Below are 20,654 nucleotides of genomic sequence, written 5' to 3'. Positions count from 1 at the left end.
ATTATTTAAACATAAAGACGAGGACGTCTTCATTTAAAAAGGGGAAAAGTTATGACAGCTGGTCACCCCAATCATTATTTCTATTTGTTCTCAATGATTTCACTCAAAGAAACAGCTTTGATTTTAATTCCATAAATGCAAATTTGGTAAATGACAAAAAAACGGCATTAACCGTAAACTGAACAAGAGAGAGCTCTTATCAAGTCTTTGATTGAAATCAAAAAGAACAAGCGATGTTTGGTACAGTCGCATAGCTTTAAGTCTAGTCGATTCTTGTAAGCTGACCATTTCATATCGAAGTGTTGTAAGTGTGTAATTTTCTAGTAGTAGAAAAATAAACTTATTTAAAGTTAAAAACGTGTAGTTTTATTTTATACAAAACAAGATTTGTAACTTTGAGAATAAGGAAAGATATACATACATAGTTGACTTCAAACTCTTTTTGTCTTACACAAAATGTTGATGTTATTATTTTTTAAGACTTTGAGGAATATTAACACGACGCGGAACCCTTTTTTCATAAATGTAATGCTCTTGGTAATTATGTTTGTATCTTATTAGAATTACATTTGAAGAAACTATTTGCTTTTATGACATCAGTTTTTAGTCATTCTATCCAAGCTTTTTGTTATCATAATACAGAACGGATTCATGATGTACTTTGGCATTAATATCATGTGGATTGTGAGTTGATATAAGCAATTATTTGGCGCACTGATGATGAGAATATGATTCAATTATAATATTGCTAAACGGAATCACTATAATTTTATAATTATGCAAAGCGTGATAAATTAATTCATTAAATTGATATTTAATACTTATTGAAACAATTATCTGTATTATGAATTAATCCACGAAATAATTCATATATCTGATCAGGTTTTCCAATATGAGAGGAAAGTTTAGTTTATGGTAATGAATATGATAACAAACTTAATACTGATGAATAGTGAACAATTTTCGATATTCCATCAATTGGGTTTAGTGACAAGCTTATTTCTGTTTAAATGGGTTCATCAATAAACAAAATGTCAGCATTTCGACTAAGGACCATCCCCAAACTGTTTAGGACTTACAAGTGTGTCTATTAAACTGAATTAAGGCTTACAAGCTACTAGAATTATTGGTCCTTATGTTTTCCAGGATGAGAAAGCAGCGGTCAATAGCGAAGGCTGCTTGATTGTTTCTTTCCAAAAATAAATCAACTAAACATGGGCATTGGTTTTGGAAACCTTTTCATGCAAAGTGACAACTTAATGTTCAGAAGTGGTTCTGTTAATTGCTCCCTCCTTCTTCGACTTAACGCCTCTCAATTATTTTGTGTGGGTTTCCAACAATTCATTGCCTTACGTAGACAATCCAAAAACTTTTGAAGCATTGGATGTCAATTTTTAACTGCATCATTGCCACCATACGGTCAGATGTATAGGTTAAAAGGTATTTAATCGAAAGCAAAGATCCTTTTCTTTTGTATTGAATTCAAAATTATTTAATTCTATACAAAATAATCTTCAAAAAATTCTATGAATTAAAATGAATAACGTTTTGAAAAAACAGAGGTTAAAAAGAAGCAAATATTCAAATCCAACTTTTTTTATCATATGTAAAATATTTTTGTTAAGTCTTAAGCAATTTTTTAGAAAATTTTATTGGATAACTTTTCATTCTTAAAGAAAGGTCAAAATGAAAACCTACAAAAACAACTAAATAAATGGTTTTCGAAAAAAGTATCTTAAGAACATAGAAAGATATTTACTTCAACATCTTACAAACAATTTAGTTATTAATATTTTGTAGAAGTATCGACCTGAAAGGCATCAATGGGAAGTTATCAGAGTGTAGGTCGAATTCCAGCCTCTTTTCATTTAAAATTCTCAAGCTCATAAAAAAGCGCCCAATAAGTAATTCCATTTTCAAATCACTTTAATGTGTATCTTGGAAAACTAACTGCAAATAAAAATAAACTACATATAATTTTTTTTCAAATGTAAGGCTGCAATAACATCGCAAAAGTTCAAAAGAAACGACAAATTTTTATTTTGATAAAATTTTACTGCATATGATGTAAAAGGCCTGAAGAGGAAAAATGTATGTAGTATTTTTTTTTTAAATGTTCTTCCATCGAACTGTCATCACACAACTTAAAAGGTAGTCAAATATTTGTTAAGCACGAATTTTTATTCCCGAATTCCATAACATTGTTCATCCCTTCTATGTTTAAAAAATGTGACTTTCCAGATTTTCCTATATAGCATATTTATTGTCGGTGTCGGCAACATCAGTACACTTTGAACTATCACAAATTGAAAATTTCACAAAAAAAAAATAAGAGTTCCTGGTAAAGGGCCCCAGTTTTATTATTTTTGAATTCTTGGAGTTGTAGGAAAATTTGTTTACCAATATTTTCTCCGATGAATATTGAGTTATGCCACAGAATAGAATTATGAAATGGAGTGACATTACTAGAAAATGGTTTAAAAAATTTAATTTTTGATGTCAAGTAGACTTCAAGTAGACTTTAAAGAATATCATATCTCTGACGTCACAAGGAGCTTTATGTATAGATAATACTGCAGAAATGAGAAAATACGTATTTGGGCTCGTGTTCAGATTTTCCCCATAACACAATTTTTTGTATAGATTATTACGTTTGACTTTGCTGTGCATATTCTGGATTTTTTCAATCACAAGGTATAAAGTCGCATAAATTCTTATGAATTCTATCTGTCGTTCCGAAAATTTCTTAGGCGTGTCATTTTAAAATTAATAAAAAATACTTTTTTTCAACTTCTATTGTCATAGAATGAAGTCTGAGAAATTTAAGGTCGATTCGTTCATTCATTTATTAAAAATTATTTGTATATATTCCATTTCACAGCACACACTCTATTAAATTCCTATCTCGACTAGGAGCATATAGAATATAATATTTAATACTGTATAAATAAATCGAGTGACATTCTTGATGGATTTCCCAAATACCTTGAGGCAAAAGAATTTAATGACCCATATGTCATTCTGTCAAACACAAAAATAAATGTATTGTTTTGTTAAGCACACCATTTGTGATACCTCAAAGGCATGGCAGAGTAATACCTTTCTAAGAAATTAATAATAGTAGTGTTAAGTAAATAAAGGGTGTTACAATATTCATGCAAAATAAAATTGTGATGGAACATACGAATTTTTACCTTTAGAAAATTCACTGCAAAAAATTTGAATGGTACACAGGGCGTATACGTACCTTTAAATTTTATTTATTTCAGACTTCGCGTTATTTTTTAAGTGTATACACTATAATTAACTTTATTTATTTCAACTTTCATTTTTTGCTAACTATTTGTTGTAGATTTGAATTTTGTATGGAAAAGCCGACTGTTGGATTTTTATAAGAAATTGATGAATGTCAAAAACAATATTTTCCGTGAGATAAAATTAGTTTAAAGCCAAGATTTTTAATTTTTGAAAAGACATTTGAGTAGAAAATCAATGTTTAATAACTGCTGTTAATTTTTGTTAGGTTTTTAATTTTTTGTAAAAAAAACTATCGGTTTTCCTCAAAATGTTACTGAATGTTAACAATTCGTCAATTCGATTTTTCTCAAAATTTTACTAAAAGCTAACAACAATATTTAAAAAAAAAATTAGTTTAAGGCGAATATCACAAAGGTTTGAAAAGTTATTTGAGTCGAAAATAAATTTTTATTAATTTATGTTTTAGGATTTTATACGATTTTTGTCAAAATTTTTCCAAATGTTGAAAACAATATATCTTAAAAGATAAAATTAGTTGAAATAATCTCAAATTTTGAAACAGACGTTTAAGTCGAAATTCAATTTTTACCAACTTTCAGTAATGGTTGTTTTAGGATTTTATTTTTTATAAGAAAAGATGACAAATATTTTTATTATAAAAAATGAACGTTGTTTGGTATCACGTTACAATACATTATATAAAATTTAATTAATTAATAATTAGTCTCTTTATTTCAACTCTAAAGACCTTGAAACATCGAGAAATGTCAAAATTTTCAATTTGACAGATCAGACCGATTACAATAACTTTCTAGGGGATGTTAAAAATTACATTTTAAGAATTCGAAAAAGTGGTCCCCACGACTCCAAGTTTAAACTTGGAAATTAAGATTTGAAGCAGATTTGCGTAAGGCGTTCATTTGTTGGTATATTTTTTAAGACAAAAAATAATAGTAGTCAATTTTTTGGGTGAAAAATCGAACATTCCGAAAAACGACGAATAGATTTGTATACAATTTTTTTTATCAACTTGGAGTCTTTCAATATAAATAATATAGTTTTGTATTTCTTTAGAAGGGTACACCGCAAAGAACAGTTATTTTGTTTTTAAATCTTTTCAGAACCGAATGAAGTGATTTTTGTCAAAACAAGCTCCTATGATGTGAAAATAATATCAAAATTCGACATCTTAAAAACATTTCATATTTTTTGGACAAAATTTAAATGTGAATAGTGTATTGAAAAATTGAAAAAAATTCATTTACTAATGCAAAAATATTTGAAAAATAATATAACGATTTTTGAAAAAAAAAGATAAATCAAGGTTTTTTTATAAATTTATTACATTTAACTTTTTAAAGAAGAACTTATTTTGCAGGTACATTTTTCAGTTTTAAAACAAAGTTACTGTTTTTTAACAGACTCTTTGGATATATGTTAGATTTTATTGTTTATGAAAAAACGGACTGTTCGATTTTTATATAACAATTACTGAATATCGAAAACAATATTTTCTGTGAAATAAATTAAGTTTGAAGCTAATCTTTTTAATTTTTGAAAAGTTATTTAAATCGAAAGTAAATTTTTACCAAGTTTTAGTATTGTTTTTTTTAGAGTTTTATTTTTTGTAAAAAAACTGTCAATTCGATTTTTTTAAAAATTTTATCCAATGTTGAAAACAATATCTCTTATATGAAAAAAATAGTTTGAAGCGAATATTTTGAAAAGATATTTGAGTCGAAAATCAATTATTACCAACTTTTATACATTTTTTTAGAGTTTTATTTTTTGTAAAAAAAAACTCTCAATTCGATTGTTTTCAAAATTTAATCGAATGTTAACAACAATATTTGTTATAAGCAAAAATTAGTTATAAGCTATTATCTCAAATTTTTGAAAAGATATTTGAGTCGAAAATCATTTTTTACCAACTTTTGTTAATTTTATTTTTTCGGTTTTTAATTTATTGTAAGAAAACTGTCAATTCGATTTTTCAAAATTTTATCAAATGTCAAAAACATTATTTTTCGTTGCACAAAATTTTTTTGGAGATGAAATCATATTTTAGTCGTAAAATTTTCGAGGTGCCAATTTTTTTGATTTATAAAAAATACCGTTAAATGGATTTTTTTTTTTCAAAAAATATACTTCTTTGATATCACGATACAATTTACTATATAAAATTTAATTCAAGTCATTAGCGTTTTTGGTTCGTAAGATATTCAGGGTTAACTAAAATTTTCACCTTTTTTTCAAACTGATATGGTAAAAAAACCGCTCACTCAATTTTCTTGAGAGCCCTTTCTGCATCTTATCTGTATAACAAAATTTATTTGAAATCGATCTTCTGTTTCTTGAGCTATGGAGGACGAAAAAACGTCGCGAACGTACGGACGTCTGTATAACAAAATTTATTTGAAATCGATCTTCTGGTTCTTGAGCTATGGAGGACGAAAAAACGTCGCGAACGTACGGACGTACGAACGTACGTACACACGCACCCACAGACATCTTTCTAAAAATCTGTTACTTCGACTCTAGGGACCTTGAAACGTCGAGAAATGTCAAAATTTTCAATTTGATAAATCGGACCCATTACAATAACTTCCTATGGGAAGTTAAAAAAAAGTTAAAAGCCAATTTCTACAATTGGGTTGAAAATTAATTTTTAAAAGCGTTTAGTCGTATTGTTTTAGGTTTTTATTTTTTTTTTAAATTGTCAATTTGATCGCTCTTAAAATTTTTCAAAACCGTGATTCGTTTATACATACTCGTAAGATTATTTGGAGGCAATATAATGTTTGTTCGAAAAATATTCGGGGTAATGTTAGCAAAAAAAAAAGCAAATTCAATTGCCTCGATTATTAAAAAATCAAAAAACAAATTTATGATTCAATTACTGTACAGTTTTGTTTTGTTTTTAAATTTAAATAAATATTTACAATGGGAACTAATGGAAAATAAAAAACATTTTTGTAATAGTTCATTAAATATAGCACAATTAGTTATTATTAGCCTGGTCAAAAAAGCAACTTTTAAAAAATACATGTATTTTTTAAACCTTACTAAAATACTGCTAATATTTGGTAGAAAAGCAATCGTTTATAATCACTTCATCACATCTTCGAAGCAAGGAGTCAATTAAATTACTTATAATGCTGTTTGGGAAACATTCCCCACTCAATTAAATTTGATCAAGCAGATCGGTTTTTTGCAATAAATCCTTAAAATTAGTCGATCTACAATATCCCATAGATTTTCTATGGTGTTGTGATCTGAGAACAGTGCTGCCCATTATAACACGTTAATTCGTATTTTTTTTAAACCACGTCTTAACCGTATTAAATGAGTGCTTTTGGTAGTTGTCCTGCTGAAATGTTCATTTCTAAGGCAACTGATCTTCAGATTATGGCAGCATTATATTTTCAAGGTATAACGTAGATTTGGGACTCTGCGAAGACGACGGAAAACATGTGAACCTTTGAAATTGAACTTGGACTCGTCCGAACAGAGTATATTCCTCCATTTCAAACGGTCCAGTTGATGTGGTCATGAAGAAATTTTATTCTCGCCAGCTTGTTTTTATAAAATGTAATTGAAGTAGCTAGTGTTATTCGTCAATGAAATATTCTGACAGTTCTTGAAATATTGAATTTAAAACAAGTTATATGAGAAATGAAAACAACGTTTATCGAACTACTAACCAACTAACTAGTACATAGCAAGTGATTTAATTTAAAAAAAGTCATTGTTCTTAAGCTATAAATATAAAAGTCACTTAAATGTACAAAGATAAATAATTTTAAATTATACATTTCAAGTTTCAAGAAAAAATGATATTTAATACATGATAAACACACGCCCAACCCCTTTTGTTACGCTCCTGTTGTTTTATTATCCTGCTACAAGGTAAATCAATACATACAATATTCCTAATAGCAAGGACAAAGTAAAGTATTCAAATTCTTATATAATTCTCATATGTAGATTTCCTGTTCTACGTATTTTGTTGAATTTATGTCTGGCTTCTAGGCTTTTACTTTTTTTTCATTCTGCAAAAATCCAAAAGCATGAACAAAACTTTATTCAAATTAAACCGCCAGAGGGCCTGATGTGTGTCTAACATCATATATGTCTGTAAAAACGGAAAATAAAGGAACATCAATGGAAACGTAATGTTGGTTTTAGCAAATCAAACAATCCTTGAATACTGCAAATATGATGTATAACGAAAGGATTATTGGATTGGGATATTCGTTAACGATGGAAGTTTTGCTATATAAGCATCGACATATTGTCTGTATGGATAGGTATTTCGAATCTGAATAAGCATAATAATATCATTTGTGCAACACGAATTAGCTAAAGGGCTAATGTTTCATAGCTCGAGAGGTAATTAATACATGATAAGTTCAAACGTACATACAGAACAGCAAAAATACTCATATCACTGAGATAGCATTTAACATCATTTAATGTTCATAAATTAATATTGCTTGAATTGGGTTTGAAGTAATTAGTCGATGTTTTAGTTTAGGTCTTCATAATAGGATAAAAGTTGTACATGGAGGTTCAGATTAATGACAAGGCTTCATAATTTGTGAAATTGTCTCTGACTTGGAACTAAGGATGTCACTTAAATAAGTCATTTGCTACTATATCTAGAGTACTTTTCACTAGATTTTACATCGAGGATTTAAGTAATTTTTATTGGAAAACAAGAATAAAAAAAGGCTGGGATGCGACCCATACTGATAACTTCCCATTCCGTCTGTCAATTTGTTTGTAGGTTTTCGTGTTTTGTTTGAAAAGTTTTCTGTTGAATTATTCTTAAAAATTACCTACAATTTCTTGCATGTAATGAAAAAGTTTGATTTAAAATCTATTTTTGTTAATGAGATTTTTACCCCAATACCAATTTTGGTAGCATTTCTTAAAAGTTTTTATTTCTTATACAGGGTTCGTTAGCTATTATCTTTTTGGCAACACTGGTTGAAACAGCTGACGCACGTTTCGTGTCTTTTTTCACTGTGAAACATCTTCAGTTTTTCCTATAATTAAACCATGAATCGTCTTACAAACGAACAACACTTGCAAATTATTGAATTTTATTATCAAAATGTTAAAAAAGTTCATCGCGCACTTTTTCCATTTTATTGTGTTCAGCGACGAAGCTAATTATTGGCTCAACGTGTAAGTAAATAAGCAGAATTGTCGATTTTGAAGTGAAAATCAGCCAGAAGCATTGCAAGAGCTACCAATGCATCAAAAAAAAGACACAGTTTGGTGCGTTTTAAGGGCTGGTGCAATCATTGGACCGTAGTTTTTCAAAGATGATATGCGAATCGTAACGTTATTTTAAAGGTGAGCGCCACCAAAATGCAAGAGCTTGACTTACGTGACATGTGGTTTCAAAAAGACAGTACCACATGCCACACAACGCGCGCAACAACGGACTTATTGAGAGGCGAGTTCGGCTAAAATGTTGGAAATAGTAAGCCAAAATTGGATTAAGCGGAGTGACGATTTGAAGCGCAGTCAAGATCAATTTTTGCATAAAATAATCTTTAAACATTAAATTATATGGACCGTACAATCGATTCAAATAAAGATTGTATGCACTTTTCTGAATTGTATGTGTTTTTCTAACATCTTTTCTATAGCTTTTAAGAAATCACTCTTTATTAACAAATGCAAATTTAAAAATGAAATTAATTTGAAGTCAAAACCGTCTATTGTTCATGCGATACCAAGAACCGATCATCAATTTTTACAAAATTTGCGTACTATTGTTTTAATGAAAATGTTGAGCGTTGGGTTTTTATAAAAAAATTACTGAATGTCGAAAACAATATTTTCTGTGAGTAAAAATTAGTTTCAAGATAATATTTTAGTTTTTGAAAAGATATTTGCGTCTAAAATCAATTTTTACCAACTCTTAGTAATGTTTTTTTTAGGTTTTTATTTTTAACCTATAAACAAAAATTTCCATTTGATTGTTCTCAAAATTTGAGTAGATGTTAAAAACACACAATTATTTTGGAGATAAAATCATCTTATGTTTGAAATATATTTCGAAAAATGTATTGGTTCGTAGAATATATATTGTTTTAACCAAAATGTTCACCTTTTTTTAAATTGTATGGTAAAAAAGCCACCCACTCAATTTTGTAAGAGTCTTTTCCGCATCTTTCTGCATTATAATCTGAATGAAAAAAATTATTTGAAGTCGGTATCTCTACTATTTCTTGAGCTATTTACGACGAAATAAACTTCGTAAAACTACGGTTGTTATATTGACTAATGTGATAGTCAATACGACAACTGCGGTATTCAATACTGCAGTAGTCAATATGACACATGTGGTAGTATATATGACAAATCGTAATTTAATTTGACCATATTGTTATATTGACTATCGAAATTGTTCTATTAGCTACGTTCGTTGTCATACTGACCCAAAATTGACAATCAAAAATTGTTCTATTGTTCTTTAGTCAATTTTTAGAATACGATTGCCATATTGACTATTTAGACGATTGTTAATATGACAACTTTTTCTTCTGTGTAGAAGAGGTTTAACTTAAGGTTTAAATTTTTAAAGGTATTGCTTACATTAAAAAAATCCCCAACAAAATGTATTCATATTTTAGTAATACTATTTATTTTTCTTTAAATTAAATTCACACTTTATCATTAAGTTTGCAATGCAATATTATCTGCGAACAAAATATTAATGCAAATGAAACTCCTTCCTGAATAGTTGAGCACATCTATTATTATTTCATTCTAGCAATTTTTCTTCTTTATTTATTTAATAACAAAAATATATAATCATAAAACAAAAAAGTGCATACAAACATTAAGAGTAAAAGATTTCAGTTTCAACGGAAATTTAATGTTGATAGTTCTGAAAAATAAATGATTCTGTTGTACTATAGAAGAACTGTAATAACTAAGTAGAATTATTTCTAAAGCTGTCTGATGGAGTTTGAAAAATAAACATTAATTTCGAAATTAAAGTCAGCTGTCATTTTCATTTTCCAATAGTTGGTTTTTAAATTTCAACATTCTTTTTTTTTTTTATTGAAATTTTCCTTTTAAAAACTAACAATTTAAGTTAAAATGTATTAAAAATAATACTGGAATACTCTGATACCGGCACGTGAATACCAGATAGCTAAAACTATTTACAAATAGTGGTCAAATGATTTAAAGTTCCAGCCGAAAGCATTTTTCTGTATGAAATTCTAGTTTATTAACTTCTTTCTTCATTGAAAGTTATTGTAATGAATTCGATTTGTCAAATTAAAATTTTTTACATTTCTCGACGTTTCAAGGTCTCTAGAGTCGAAATAAAAGATGTCTGTGTGTGCTTGGGTACTTTACGTACGTTCGTACGTCTGAACGTTCGGTACGTTTTTTTCGTCGTCCATAGCTCAAGAACCAGAATAGATATCGACTTCAAATAAATTTTTTAATACAGATAATAGTGCAGAAAGATGCAGAAAGGGATCTAAAGAAAATTTCGTCTGTGGTTTTTTACCATAGCCATTGTCACCCCGAAAATATACAAAATACAAATTGATTTTAACTCCAAAACAATCTTGTGCAACGAAAAATAACGTTTTTAACATCTGGTAAAATATTGAGAAAATTAAAATTGAAAACAAAAAAATTAATAAGAGTTGGTAAAAATTGATTTTCGACTCAAATATCTTTTCAAAAATTTGAGATTATGGCTTTCAACTGATTGTTTCTTTTAAGAAATATTCTTTTCAACATTCCGGAAAGTTTTGTGAAAAATCGAATTGACTGTTTTTTACAAAAAATAAAAACCTAAACAAAAAAATTAATAAAAGTTGGTAAAAATTCATTTTCGACTCAAATATCTTTTCAAAACTTTGATATATTGACTTAAAACTACTTTTATTTATTAAAAAATATTGTTAAAAAGTTTTTTTTTACAAAACACAAAAACCTTACATAGAAACAATACTAGAACTTGGTAAAAATTTACTTGCGACTCAAATAGCTTTTCAAAAATTAAAAATATATTAAAACCTGAGGTCGGACAAATGTCACGTAAAGTGACGTAATCGCTCATCATATTTGACAATGCTTAATGAACATATTAACGTCATTGATTGTAAAGATAAACGGGAGAGGACCTAAATGATTACCTTGGAATTTTAAATTCATGATTTTCAGATTAGAAGTAATCCATTTCAGAAAAAAAAGCTTCACAACTTATGGAAGAGAATTTGAAGGCTATAAGATTATAAAAAAATTTGTCATAAGCATTTCTGAAGTCAGTGGAAACCATTTTAACTTCATTTTCGTGACGTGCTGTGCTGGGGTAGTTGAAGACTTCTACGGAAGCTGAGGAGTTCATATCGAATGCTTTCAAAAATATTCAGGATTTGAGAAAGTTTAGCAATTTTCTTGAGAATTGGAGTTCTAAAAGATTTTTCCATATTTTAGGAAATGTTCCTTGAGATAGTGATAATTGAAAAATTTTAGATAGGTGTATTATCTGGCCCTCCAGGTTAGGGGTTGTGCGTCGGGGTGACTTCCTGGCCACGTAAAAGCTTTCAAAGTTGCGAAGCACCAACAAGCCTCGGATACGGGGTATTGAGGCAGAGGCGGCAAAAATGGGTTTAACGGTTAATGAGGGCAAAACAAAGTACATGCTGTCGTCTAGAAAGGAGATACAACACCGACGTTTTGGTCAAAACGTCACAATCGACAGACGTAACTTTGAGGTAGTCAAGGACTTCGTCTACCTAGGCTCCGCTGTAAACGCAGAAAACAACACCAGCGCTGAGATCAAACGCAGAATAACTCTTGCTAACCGCTGTTTCTTTGGACTAAGAAAGCAATTGAGTGGTAATGTCCTCTCTCGAGGGACCAAAGTGTTGCTATATAAGACCCTTATCATCCTCGTCCTGCTATACGGTGCAGAAGCATGGACCATGACAAAGGCGGATGAAAGCACCTTGGGTCGCTTCGAGAGAAAAGTTCTTCGTGTGATCTACGGTCCCGTATGCATCGAAGGGGAGTGGAGGAGAAGATGGAACGACGAACTGTACGGGCTGTACAGCGACGTAGACTTAGCAAGAAGAGTAAAAGTCCAACGACTAAGATGGCTGGGTCACGTAGAGCGCATGGAAAACCAATGCTCCGGCGCGGAAAGTCTTCGAATCCGCACCCACAGGACAGCGCAGTAGAGGAAGACCGCGGATCAGGTGGCGCGCACAAGTAGAAGGTGACCTCACCCAACTTGGAGCGCGAAACTGGAGACATCTAGCTAGGGACCGAGCTAGATGGAGAATTTTGTTGTGTGAGGCCCTAGTTCACACAGGACTGTAGCGCCACCTTAAGTAAGTAAGTAAGATAGATGTATTAAAATAGAAAAAAATTGAAAATGGCAGGAAGACAATCAGGGAAATTAACACAGTTGTTTAATTTCAAACGATACCAATGTACAGTTATAAGACCCAAGAAAGGTAAATGCATGCCGAAATGGTCTCTATATTGTGTAGTTCATCTTAAATGTAAATGATTCCACCGAGATCTTTTGAACTCGCAGGCTTATGATAATAAACCACGAATCATAACAGCCCTTAAATCCAACATTCCTCATGCAATGGTTCAATTTAAACCAGAGTCATGTGAAAATTGGACATTTAGGCTAAGCGCCACTAAGAAAATTTTAAGTGTTTTGTAATTTTTTATGGTTTTTATACTTACGATATCGAAAACACAAACAAACATATGACATTGAAGACTGGGAGATAAATTTGTTAAAAAAATACTTTTCCAAATCCATGCTTTGAAGTGTATAACAAGAAAAGCGAGGGAATATTCCCTCCATTCGTTAAAAAACTCCTTTCATTTATTCTTTATTCTTATAAAAGTTAAAGATTTTTGTATTTTATATTTATTACGTTCACATTCTAACGTGTTGAATACTACACTTCCTCTTAAATAAATATAAAATTGAAAAAGAAATTGAAAAATAAAGCGTTCGTCCCAAAAATTCCAAAATTAAAAGTTCTGCCTGTGTATAAGTTTAAGTAAGTAGGTATGTAATATGAGCATGGGCAGGAGTGCAGAACCTAATATAATTATTATAACATTCATTTAATGAAGTTATAAGCATTCCATCAACAAAATATAATTTCGTACTTACTGACACGTAACAAAAGTAAGAGATTGAAGAAAGGTACCTAAGACGAGTACATACATATAATATAAAGTATATCTAAGTTATAAATGAACGACAATGGAATTGGAAACAAGATATCTTCACCTTCCTGATGCCTATACACAGATTGTTTCGTATTATATATTCTTTTTACATTTATAAGAAATTCCAAGTTCCCCAAAACAAAAAAGGAATGGAAAAATGTCTTTAGCTTTTGAACAAGAGTGCCTCAAGGAATCCACTCAACTCAACATTTCAGAAAAAAACAAACATTATTTAAGCGTGTCTTGAATTAATATAATGTGAAGATACATAAAAGATAAAGATTTTCTTTGTGTTCAAGAATTAGTTGATAATTTTTCAATTCAAGAAAATATGATTTTAAGAGAATTATTCAAGTATGACATATTAAACCAATACAACGGGGAATTTAAAAGCCTCCGTTCCATACATTTTTTTAAATCTTAACGTTTACGAAATGAGCATAATATTTATTGGACAAGAGCAAATATTTATACATATATTAAATTATGTGTTTTTATTTACAAATTGGTTGGTGTATCCTTCACCTGGGCCAAGTTAGAAACTTAAGGCCATAAATCCTCGTTAAAAAAGAAGATGAAAGTGTTTTATGTAACCACTTTGCCTGAATTGTTTTTTTGGTAAACCTTATATTAATCTTTGCATGATAACACTAAAGATAGTCATCTTCTGAACCTTTTATAAATATATCAGTAACAGGGCATAATTTTACGTAAGTAATAACGTTTAGTAAATTTAATTGCTAAGAGTTGCCTCACTTCGGTTTTCTAGATTTCACTTTTCTCGAATAAATTTAAAATACATAATAATGTAAGTATGTATGTAGTATTAAAAGCTTGTTTTTATTCAAATCTTTTTGAAATATTGGATCACATACTTCCCATAATTTTTAATTCTACCTTTTAAACTTCTCATAGGAATTTAATGTTATCGGTTCGATTTGTCAAATTGAAAATTTTGACAGTTCTTGGTAAGAATTGGTTTTAATTTAAATTTCTCGTCAGCAAAAATAAATTATGAAATCAAACTATTTCATCATGTTTAAAATATTGTTGATAATTTCTAGTAATTTCTTTAGAAAAATTCAAATGCCAACCCTTCCCAAAAATCACAAAAACCTACACAAACGACACAAAACTGATAAAAAATGGTTTTTGACTCAAGTTATTGTATATATATTTTATATATATATACAAATAAATATATATATAATGCTCAAGTATAAGGAGAACTAAAAAAATGTATTAACTTCAAATTATTTATTGAGCACAAAATATTGTGTGAGAAAAAATGGAAAATTCAGATTCAGTCCTGTGTGAACTAATGCCTCATCCAACAAACTTCTCCATCTAGCTCGGTAACTAGCTTGAAGTCTCCAGTTTTGCGCTCAAAGTTTGGTCTTTCTCTACTGCGCTATCCTGTGGGTGTGGATTCGAAGACTTTACAGGCCGGATTAGTGCTTTTCATGCGCTCTACGTAACCTAGCCAATAGCCATCTTAGTCGTTGGATTTTTACCCTTCTGGATAAATCTACGTCGCTGTACAGCCCGTACAGTTCGTCGTTCGTCGTAGATTTGCTTTAAGCTAGAAAGAAACAATTTGGCCAAATGGATTTCTGGTTTACAAAAACACTAGAAAACATCTTTAAATAAAATTTGTTTGATCGTAACTTTAACTTTAACTTTGTACTAAGTTTTCAGAAAAAATACATGTACAATTTTTTCACAAGAGAAAAAAACTTGGAAAAACAACAAAAACTGCTAATTAATAGGTTTAGACTCAAGTGTTATCAAAAAAAAGAAATGTGCAGACTTCAAATTTTTTGTAGCCGAAACAAAATTTTTTATAAAGCTTTTAGAAATATCGACAGGCTGGCACGAATAGAAAATTAGCAGTGTATATTACATCCATGCCGGTTATGTTATATGAATGTTAGGTTTCTGAATTTTGATTTTTTTTTGGAATCCGACTCCAACTCGTTTCTATGTTTGTGCACAGTATTCTAAGAAAGTCGAAAAATAGATTTTTTGGAAACAATAAATTTCCTCGACAGTTAATTTAGTGTCGAAAGGGTTATTTTAGATTAAGTTGTGTTGTTTTTTTTTATTAAAACTCCTTCCAGGTTTCGTGAAAGCACTTAAATTTGTATTCCAAATAAGATTTTTCGTCTCCAGTGGGAAAACACCGTAAGTTCTCGTTTTACATGAGCAATTTACTTAAATAATATAGTCAACAGCCCTGTTCTACTTTATTTTCACTGATAATTATGAATGTATATTCACCCATGGGAAAATTTCACTCAAACCGTATTTTGTATATTCAAAATCTTCATAAGCCAAGTAAAACGCTCCTGATGCGAAGCGAAAACTTTAACAATAAGATACGACGAAATGCTTGAGAAAACACACCAACATTACAAGTTACATTTATTCAAAATAAAAATAAAACAAAAAGAAGTTAAAAACAACTCAGAATTTATTGTTGTATAAAGAAAGAAAAATAAATAAGAACTTACATTAAATGTAATTTTTTTTCACACAATAAGTGGTCTCAGTGCAATTTATTTTGTTAAACAAAAAGTTTCATTTGATTTCGTTGTGAAATTTGTTTAATATGACAAAATGGATAATTGTCAGTGGAGTGCGGAAGGAGGTTTGTTTCATTGGACTCATATAAAGATTGAATTGACTGTAGGTATTTAACATGAAAATTTTAGATCGTATTTATCTAAATTTTTTCTTTAACTTTGATGAAATTTTGCACCAAGTGTTTTAATACTTAATAAAAAATAATATTAAAAAAAGTACGTATACGCCTAAGTGTGCCATACTTTTTTTTCTTCTTCGCACTTCTACTTTCAATTGGCATTACATAAGATTTGCTTGTCAATTACATTTTGTTTATAATCTTAGCACATTTTTTAATAATTGGAAAGTTTGAACTTTAAAAATTAAGTTATTTAAAGGATTTTTCAATAAGGGCGGGTAGATGTTTAAAAGGAATAAAACAAGATATGTATTAACAAAATAATTTTTTTTTTCATTTGAAAGGCGCATGTATGCCATTAAATGTGGAATATGACATCATTCTAATGCCCGCTCCAGCTTCTTATGGTGGCACGGATCAATCAATCACTCTTCCACATAGATCCAGCTGAATTTGAGCGATGCCCAGTGAGATGTTCACCTTTAGGGCACCATTCTATTGTGGTTTATTTGCATACCCTTCGACTTCAAGAAACCTCATAGAAAAAAGTCTATCGAGATCAAATCGCATGACCTTGGTGATCAAATCACATAACCCGTGCCTCAAATCGTTCATGCCAAATGCCAATGGTTAGCGCCGTCCTGCTGGAACCACATGTCGCATAAATCCATTTGGTTCAATTTGGGCCATAAGAAATTAGTTATCATCCTTATGTATCATTTGCTGTTGACGGTGACCTCCGCACTAACGTAGTTTTCAAAAAAGTGCGGACCAATTACGCTGCGACGCCGGCCCAAAATCCACACCAACCGGTAACTTTCTGAGGATGCATTGTGAACCTCATGTGGTTTGGTGTCGTCCCATATACGACAATTTTGCTTGTCAAGACAGAACCATTCATCCAAAAATGTGACACGCCATCACTAAAGATGATTTTTCTTCTAAACGATTCGAAGCCCAGTCAGGTTACAAAAAACATTGTCTTTGGACATGAACTTTAAGCTCCTAGGTCAGTTGGATCTTGTACTGTTGTATGCTCAAGTCCCGATGGCAAATTCGCCATGTTGAAGTCTGCGAAAGGCAAAAGATTTGATAGATGTCTCTAAAACAAAATGACGATTATTAATTTATTTATACTACACTTTGAAATATTAATAAGTTAAACATTCTATTTAAATTTCAAAAAATTTTCTTTTTTTTACTGGAAAATACTTCCACCTTAGTTGTATTTCGTGTAAAACGGATTTTAACAGTTTATTTGAAGCCTAAGGAAAGCGTTTGTTACTAACTTTGGAAAAGTAAATGTATGCTTTTACAAGAACAAAACTTAGCCAACTCTTTCTTGCTTTGAACATTTAAGACATTTTTTTTATTTGTGGACGAGCTAACTTGAATTTCTGACGTTGCAGTTCAATCCGGCGACAACCTAGACTTAACCTAATAAATACGCAAACAGAGTATTAACGCAGCTAGACACATCAAGCCGTTTGCATCGTATCTACTAATTCCTTATGTCAGTTAAAGATAATACACCTATGAGAACCGTTCAGCAGTATGAGTGAGGCAACTGGAAAGGTCTCACCTAATTCTTTCGGAACTCTTACTGGTCACTATACTTACTTGATAGTGACGTGGATTCCAGCGCAGATATGGCTACACGTTAAATTCTTTATGGAATAAACAATTTTATCCCAAATAGAATAAAATCCATCAAATCCAAAGGGAACTGTAAAAAGATCAGGACCAAATGTTTGCATGACCAAAAATAACGACAAAATTCTAAATCACCCAAAGGTATAGACAAAGTTTCTGGTAATTTATAAAAATTGTACGAAACACCAAGTCATCCTGGGTTCCAATTCTCATCCACAATAAAAGTCCTCATGAACCTTGAGTGACAAACCAATTTGATTGCAGTTTGCTGTTAATTGTCATTATTTGTCCTATTCTTGAGAGCCTCAAAGATTTTATGAGACAAAATTTCTTTCGCACTCAAGTTGCAAGATCACTGAAAGACCTTGATGTTCACAAATCCCGGATAATAACGTTGCCAAAAAAAACTGGCTTTCGTAGCAATAGGTCCACCAGTGATTTGATGGTTGATTTAACCGAACTGTGGAAGAAATATTTGTATCGTCTTGAAGAAAGTAACATTATTGCACTTGATATTTCAAAGGCATTTGAAAGAGTTTAGCAAAAAGTTCTCTATAGAAAATGCATGCCTTTGGTATAGATTAATCTCTCCTTCGTTCGATTAGAAACTACCTTTCTAACCATTCATTACGAGTTGAATTGGATGGCTTCAAATCTGAAACTCATAAAATAAATGCTGGAACTATCTTCAAATTTAAATTTATTCCCTTAAATTATTTCGCTGATGATAGCACCCTCAGCTTTTCATATTCGTTTCTTTATTCACATTATTGTCCTTTAAAAGCAGCTTACGATACGCTCATTAAATTCTGATCTTGGCAGCATGTGAAATGTGTAGAATTTAATACTTCAAATACTCAATATTCTCTCCTGCCGTTAAAGCATAACATATCCCTAATGCCGCTATCTATGAGTGGCATTTGCATTTAGGAAATTATTCAACTTTAAGTACTTGTAATATGTATCACAGATCACCTCTTATGGACTGATCACACAATCGATATTGTCAAAAATGCTGCAAGGTGCTTAGGATTAAACCAACGGTGCAAGAAATTTGTCACCTCATCTGTTCTGGCTCTAATTAACAAAGCCTTCATCGGCCCAAAACTTAAAAATAATTCGAACATCTGGGCAGGTATTCCTAAAACAAGTTTAAAACCCTGGGATTGAATTTAAAAAAGGGCTTTAAAAATGATTGGCGATAGAACTTAAATCGAAACATTTACATCGCTAGAACACCACCGCAATGTTCATCGTTGTGCGATAGTTAAGCGACAAATTCTCGTAAATTTCAGACTTTCAACTTTTAAAAAGTAGTTAACTAATTTAGTTTGACAGATATCAAATTCCAGCCAAATATTTTTAAAACCTTAAAACGGATAATACGTTATATTACAAAATTTCACTATTGATTGTGAAATATTTTTGGGTCTATCAAAATTTACCCTTTTTAAAATTGCTATCGTAAAAAATCATCCTTCTGTGTAATCTGTATAACGAAAGTTGTTTGAATTTTATATCTCTACTAGTTCTTGAAAAATGGACGACGAAACGTACGGATACACTACAAACACATCTCCCTAAAATCCTTGATTTAAATTTCAAAAGTGTTTAGTGTCATTTCGCTAAAAAATGCAAACAAAAGCCAAGACTTTAAGTGAATTCAAAGACTTTATTTATTTATTTATTCACATAAATTAGAGATCTTTACATCTACAATTAGATTACAAAGGGTCGAGAAATAAATAATCATTTATACCAAAAAACAAAATAGGCGTAATAATACAAAACATTAAGTGTTTAAAATAACAATTATATAAACATGGTTTGATTAATTAATTCGAAAAGAAAAAAAAATATATTATTTTTCAAAGAGTATCTGTTCATATGAAAATTAAAATCAATATGATTTGAAATGAGATTAGTTTCTCTAACACAGCGACTTAAAGGTTCATTGCAAGCATAGTTTACCCTATGTTCCTTTTCTCGGAATAAGCAACGTTCTCTTATTTGACGCGAGGGAGCATACAAATCTATCAACGATAAAAGGAAAGGGCATTTGATATGATGCGACAAAATGTCACTTATAAACATTGCTGACAAAATTTTCCTTCTATTTTCAAGTGACTGAGTTCCAAGAAGTTTACATCTAGTCGAGTACGACCTAATTTCTGAATTATAAACCTTGTACATTTTTTTTATCATTTCAATTTTATTCAAATAAATATTGTAGTAAGGATTCCAAATCACACAACAGTATTCTAAGTTTGATCTAACCTAGGAGTTAAATAGGGATTTAAGGACAAAAGGATCCTTGAAGTCTTTTGAATAACCTTTAATAAAACCTAGCATTGAGTTGGATTTAGCTACAATATATTCTATATGCTTGCTAAAGTTTAGTTTTGAATCAAACAATACGCCAAGGTTCTTTTTCCCCAAAACTCTTTCAAGAACAAAGTTATAAACTTTGTAATCAAAAGAAATTTTCGAAAATTTGCGACAAAAAGAAAAAAATTGACATTTTTTAACGTTCAAGAATAATTGGTTAGTTGTTCACCATTCTGTTAACTTTTGGAGATCATTTTGCAAAAGAATACAATCATTTAAAGAATGTATGCATCTTAAAAATTTTAAATCATCTGCAAATACTAGAATTAAAGAAGATTTCAGCCAGGTCGTTGATGAATATTAAAAAAAGAAGGGGACCTAGATGGCTTCCTTGCGGGACACCCGAGGTAACAATGATTGGACTAGCGAGCACTTGATTAATACAAACGAATTGTAC

General features: G+C 30.4%; 1 protein-coding gene across 1 annotated transcript in view; it reads left to right on the top strand.

Moving 5' to 3' along the window:
* LOC129942084 (serine/threonine-protein kinase 32A) overlaps window positions 1-20,654 on the top strand; it is a 171,231-nt gene that overhangs the window by 78,729 nt on the left and 71,848 nt on the right. The gene's annotated exons all lie outside the window — the stretch shown is intronic.

This window comes from Eupeodes corollae, chromosome 1, assembly GCF_945859685.1.
Source record: "Eupeodes corollae chromosome 1, idEupCoro1.1, whole genome shotgun sequence".
Taxonomy (NCBI): domain Eukaryota; kingdom Metazoa; phylum Arthropoda; class Insecta; order Diptera; family Syrphidae; genus Eupeodes; species Eupeodes corollae.
This window is presented reverse-complemented; position numbering and strand designations above follow the sequence as displayed.